We start from the raw sequence: 6,306 nt of genomic DNA, 5'->3' as shown, positions 1-6,306 counted from the left end.
CGGTGGTCAAATGGGCATGGCGACGGTTCGCAGGTGAGCATATGAAAGTCAGTATTTGGTCAAAGTCAGCAATCCCAGCCTCACATTGCCATGTCATCAAATCCCGTCTTAATAATGGCCGAAGGTTCAAAACGATCGGGATCAAAGAGCTTAAGGTATTAATTTCAGGGATTTGGATGTCGGGGTTTATTTTAGCCGAGCTCTATAATTTCAAGGTTTATTTTAGACTTCACTCCTTTTTTGAATCCAATTTGGCCCTGCACATCCAGAACTGGAATGCTGTGCCCGCGAGATTGGAACTGATTAGTTGCCATGACGGGGGAAAATCGTTGATTGATATGTATCCATCTCAACCGTGCTAGCGCAAATCACGGGGCCGGCGATTTTAAAAACCAACGCCTCGCGCGCTCGCCGCAGCCGCCGACGCCAAGCGCTCCACGGGATCTCGGCGACGCACGGGATCATCTCCTCCGTAGAAGCCGCCGCCGGAGAGTCATCTTCGTCGTCTTTAGAGTTCTCAGCCGCCCCTCTGTCCGCTCCCCAGCAACAATCAGGTTAAACATGTCATCTTTCTCCGGTTTGTTAGAGGTTTCTTGTTGCATCGCAGCCTGGAACTTGCCTTGACCAACGCGAGACACGCATCAAGTTCAGAGCAAGGTTTCTACCATGGTAAACCTCGAACGCCCACTACCTTCAATGGTCGACGGCCTGAAGCCGGCGCAGAGGAAGGTTCTGTTCTGCTCGTTCATGAGGAATTTCGTTAAAGAAACCAAGGTGTGCATGCCAAAGGGTTCTTGAATATCTGTGCATCTGGAATTAATCACCATCACATGACACACATTTCCTGAACTCGTTACCTTCATTTCATTGGCTGCATATATGCAGGTGTTGTTGAAATTAGAGATGGGCCTTAGGCCCATAAGACAAATTTCAGAAAAATCTTCAAGACCCCATGTAGGTGGTGGGATGACAAGGTGGTGGGAAGTTTAGTCCCACCCCGCTAGTGGAGGAGAAGTTGGACCCCTTTATAAGGGTCTCTCTTCCACATGCTATTGGAGAGTGAGAAGAGAAGGTGCCCTCGCGCACTCCTCCGCTGCCCGCCGCGGGTTGCGGGAATGAGCCGAGCTCATACCTATGCGTTTATTTTTACCGGTCAGGAACGGAGAAAACGTAACGGACAAGGCACGATCCGAGACGTCGGATCGTGGCTGTTACCGACTCGGACGTGGGTTTGGCCCATGTCTCTCCACCCAGCCGCCTTTATAAGCAGGCTATCGCCTACCCTAGCCGTTACGAGAATCAGATCACATCTGCCTCACGCGTTCGTTCCTTGACTGTTGCTACCGTCGGCGACTCCGTCCCATTTACCGCGTACACGGTCGACGGGAGAGCAGGCCTCCGAAACCTCGCCTCTCCGGTTCCTGTACGGGAGAGGGGCGATTAGGTTTTCGGGGAGCGATCACGCGACTGCTTGCCTCCGTCCGTCTGCTTCGTCTACGTCTGCGTCGCACTCGTCATCGCCATGTCTTCACCAAGCAAAGCTGACCGTCTCGTCCGCGAAAAGGCCGAAGCTGAGAAGAAGACGGCAGAGGATACTGCCACCGCCACCGCTGCTGCTACGGCCAACTGGCCGATCGGAGGGTATGATATGTTTGTCTCTCTCCTGTTTCTGTCTGCACTAGTAGTATTGCCTATATGCGTAGATGTTTCTGATATATGCGTAGTACTTGCTAGTATACTCCGTGATCAGTATGTCATGAACCTAGTCAATACCATGTTAGTAATTATTTCATAGATTAATCTATTCGGAAAATTGCCTATTTACTCAACAGGTGTCACACCTGGCTGGTTATGTCGCAGAGCACTCAGCGGCGTACCAGGATAGCGTGCAGAGTCTAGCAAACACAATTATAGGAATGGCTCAAGATTTTGTCGGCACCAATAACATTAGTCTTTTGGAACCCTGCGGCCTGTTCGGTACCAGATATTCGGTGCGTTAGTTCTGTAAAAAGCCAAGCACTCTACCAATGTATGACCCTGTTTTGTAACTAACGACTTCTCATGCTTATTTGTGTGTTTATGTTCATTCGTTTGATTTAGGGGGGTAAAGATGCCGCTAAGTCTCGGCATATCTACACCAGATTGGCACCGATCACCCGTGTAATTTTTCCGAAGGATGATGATGTTCTTCTCAGCTATTTGAATGAAGATGGAGTGTCAATTGCACCCAGTTGGTAATATTATCTCTTCCAACACTCACCCTGCTTGATTTCAAATGGATTGACTTTTGTGTACCTAAAACATGCATGGCACCTTTTCTTCAGGTATATGCCAATTATTCCCATGGTTTTGGTCAATGGAGGTGAAGGCATTGATCCTGGATCCAGAAACTATATCCCAGGCTATAATCTAAGAGACGTTATTGCTAATCTGAAAAGGTTGCTAAATGGAGACACTGTGATAGCAATGGACCCTTGGTACAAGGGGTTCAAGGTCCGTGAAATTCTTTTACTAGCATGGTTCTGTTACATTTTTGACAGTTTTACTCCTTAATTTAACAAGTCTTCTTGATGCAAACATTCTGTTAATAACCCGACAGGGCTCTGTGAAGAATGCAAGATCAAAGGCAGCTGGTGTCACGTATACCATCACTGGTGTTATAAAGGAAGTCGATAACACCAAGCTTAAGATTACTGAGCTTCCTGTCCGCTACTGGACTGTAGATTACAAAAACTTTCTTGAATCCGTATGTCCTCCCAGCGAAAAGGAAAATTGCAATGAGAAGAACAAGGGCAAGGGCATGGTCAAGGTCAAAGAACCACCGTTTATAGAGGTAGGTAGTTATACAAATAGTTCCTTCTCTAGGTTTTCAGATGTTTTGATTTTCTTCAATTGCCAACCAATTTACAGAAATATCGATCACAATGCGATCATGCGAGTGTGGAGTTTGAGGTTATCTTGAGTGAGCAAAACATGAATATTGCTAAGAAAAAGGCCTTGAGAAGAAATTCAAGCTGACCGCCACAATAAAAACAACAAACGTGAACTTGTTTGACTCGGATGGTAGAATTCGAACATATGGCACCCCAGAGGACAGTGAGTATCTCCAATATGGAAGTGTATTATAACTACAAACCCCTTCTCTTCCTGTGGTTCTGAATCTGAAATGTTGTTACCTTTTCAGTACTAAAAGAGTTCTTCCAACTGAGGCTCGAATTCTACGCCAGAAGAAAGGTACATGTTTATTTTTTCCTCTGTGATATTCACATGTGAACCGCCACATTAACTAAATTATTCTGTGCAGGCAATAATGGTGCAAAATATTGGGAACGAGATATTGAAGCTTAAGAACAAAGTGAAGTTTATTCTTGCTGTTATTTCTGAGGACATCGTAGTCAATAACAGGAAGACGGCAGAGCTTTTCCTAGAACTTAAGCAGAAGGGGTATGAACCTTTCCCAGAGAATTATTTTTCGTCCGAGCCGGTTCTTGTAGGAGATACAGAAGTAGATGAAGAAAATGAAGACAATCCCGTCGAAGCTGCGAGTGATTACAAGTATCTTCTCGCAGTCGCAATTTGTACATTGAATGAGGAGAAGGCACAGGAGCTCATCACGCAAATGAATAAATTAGAGGCCGAAGCTGAAGTTCTGGGCAAGGCAACTCCATAAACTCTTTGGCTGGGAGAACTTGATGCTCTTGAAAAGGAACTTGACGTAAGCTCTGTTCCTCTCCAATGTTTTGGTCGATGTTATGTGTTTCGCCTCATCTCACTCACTGATTTTGATACAGGTGCTTGATGGAAATTTTGAAGATTTAGAGGAGGAGACAACCCATTGGCCGGGGGAAAACTCGAAAGGCGAGAAGGCTTATAATCCTGACCTGTCTCCGGAACATAGTGGTATATTATTACCCACATACAGTGTTTTGTGTTTCTCCAAATATAATGTCTATCTCTTCAACAGGAATTCCTGCTGCTGCCAAGAAGCCAAAGACTACCATCAGGAAGAGGGCGCCTGTTCGGAGCAAAGATGTATTCAAGCCTACCAGTACCAGCGACAGCAATTCCAGTGATCCTTCTCCTGAGAAGAAGGTGCGAAAGATGAGGGCCTCTCCCTTCAACAAGAAGAGCGGCTCGGTTAAGCAGAGAATCACGAGCGCTTCGACAGGAACAGACGATGCCGAGGTTCCTCCGTCGGGCTCGGGCAGCCTTGCTCAGCCAGTTACACCGAGAAGGACGGCAAGGGAGAGGAAGGCGAAAGCAATCTGCATCGACTCCGGGAGCGATGATAATGTCTAGTTTATAAGACATTTTCAGCTTATCTGATGCGTTGGCTGCTTACTCAGGTTCATCTCTTGTGCGTCTTGTGTTATGTTAGGCTGCCCAGACATCCATCAGTGATCCAATCTTTCTGAGACTTGTTCTTTCAGAATCCGGTATCACCATTTCTGTCTCTCAAATCTATGAACTTGTGACATTTGACACGCTGGTTACCTTACAACGTTGATCATCCATCAACTCGGTACACAACTAGTGCTTTTTTTTTCTTTTCTTTCGCTGAATGTTCTGTTGTGTGCGTGCGTGCGTGCGTGCAAAGCGGATTGGATTTTAAGCAGCGGTGTCTTGTGCTCTTTCCGTTGTGTTTTGCTTCAGACGTGCCGTTCTTGTCTGACTACTAGTTTACTCCTATGCTTCCAGCTCTTTCTTTCAGAAGAATGGCGGGTGCCAAGCATGATTGATTTCAGTCTTTCCGAGGAACAGATTGTTAAGTTTTAGGGGATTCAGTGACATCCTCAGCCCCATTCTGAGATAGTATGTTCTCTTAGGCGTCAACCTCTACGCAAGAGTTTGATTTTTCCATTTAGTCTGGCGCAATAAGTTCCTGTGGCTCTGCCACCAAGTAGGCTTCCATGCAGGTCCCTGCGTTCTACCACCGACAAAACTATGGGACCGACTATGTGTCAGTTAACTGAAACAAAGTTGCATCAGTCGCTTCCATCTAAGGCCGCCTGATCTTCATCCAATGGCTGAAAATACATCTGGCATTGTTCATCTTCTACCACCACCTTCTTCTACCTCGGGCAGCCGCCGGCCAACCCAGGTCTAACCGCCTGCCTCCACCGGGCGCGGCCGCCGCCCCGCTCTCCCCTCTACCTTCCCCTATCGTCGTTCTTGACGTCGCCCCAGCCACCCCTCTAAGCTCCGTGGCATCGGAAAATAACTCCGGCGACCCGTTGCACCCTCACCCCCTAATATATGTTGGAGCTGGACAGCAACAATTAGCTGCACAAATTCATCAACACGGTAAATATGCACACTACACAACCCCCTTCTCTTATGATGAATTTTAAGGATAGCTTCAACCAACAAGTAAGCAGAGGAATAACACAAACAACATGCACATGTGACATTGTATTTAACGTGGAAAAACCTCCTCAAGTTGAGGAGTAAAAAACCACGGCTGTGGACCGACCGGTACACACAACTTCACTATGAAAATGATGAGTACAAAGTTTTCTATAGAACCTCTAGAGAGATTTATAACACACTCTCCACATTACCAACCGGCAACAACAACAACAACCACAAGAGGCAAGGTTTCAGCAAAGCAGAGTACACACAGCTTCTGTCCCCTTCACTATATTGCAAACTGCTCTTAAACCGCTGAACCAAACAACATCAAATTTGGCAGACAAGTAGACACACAAGTTCCTGAGATCCCCTCAAAATTTCAGCTCAATCGGACATCGTTTTCCTACCCAAGCTGTTCCTCTCCCAAAACTACTCTGTTCTGAAACTGCAGCAGTCAGAGCTGACAAAACCACTCTCAAATCTGATGCTCCAGTGACCCAATCCTCAAACCAGCTAACCAGATCGAAGTACTCAAAGTAAGGAACAAGCTCACCAAGTTTGGGGTCGATCCAAGCACGTTTGAGCCTCGAATCACTAGCTTGAACGATGTCTAGTCAGATGCACCAAATCTGGACAGAACCTCCACTTCTTCTCCTTCCCCTCTCAAACAGGTTGTGTTTTCTCTTGTGTGCTCTCTCTCACTCTCAGAATGGCAGCCACCATGGGCAGGGGTGGAGTGGCTAGGGTTTTCTTCTTGCTTCCCTTTCCTTGAAAGCACTCTCAACCGTTGGATGCAACGAGGATCAACGACTCACATGTGTTGGACTTATGAGTTGATGTTGGGCTGCCAACGTACCTCCATGTGGAGGGACTTAGCCCAACAAACTCCCCCTCCCGACATCATGGATGGTCTCACTGCCTTCCGGCAACCATGCCAGCGAGCCGGCGGCATAC

At 46.9% G+C, this 6,306-nt stretch overlaps 1 pseudogene; it reads left to right on the top strand.

Moving 5' to 3' along the window:
• Window positions 1-666: 666 nt before the first annotated feature.
• On the top strand, window positions 667-4,299 carry LOC123400114 (annotated as a pseudogene).
• The last annotated feature ends 2,007 nt before the right edge of the window (window positions 4,300-6,306 follow it).

This window comes from Hordeum vulgare, chromosome 5H (genome assembly GCF_904849725.1).
Source record: "Hordeum vulgare subsp. vulgare chromosome 5H, MorexV3_pseudomolecules_assembly, whole genome shotgun sequence".
NCBI lineage: Eukaryota > Viridiplantae > Streptophyta > Magnoliopsida > Poales > Poaceae > Hordeum > Hordeum vulgare.
This window is presented reverse-complemented; position numbering and strand designations above follow the sequence as displayed.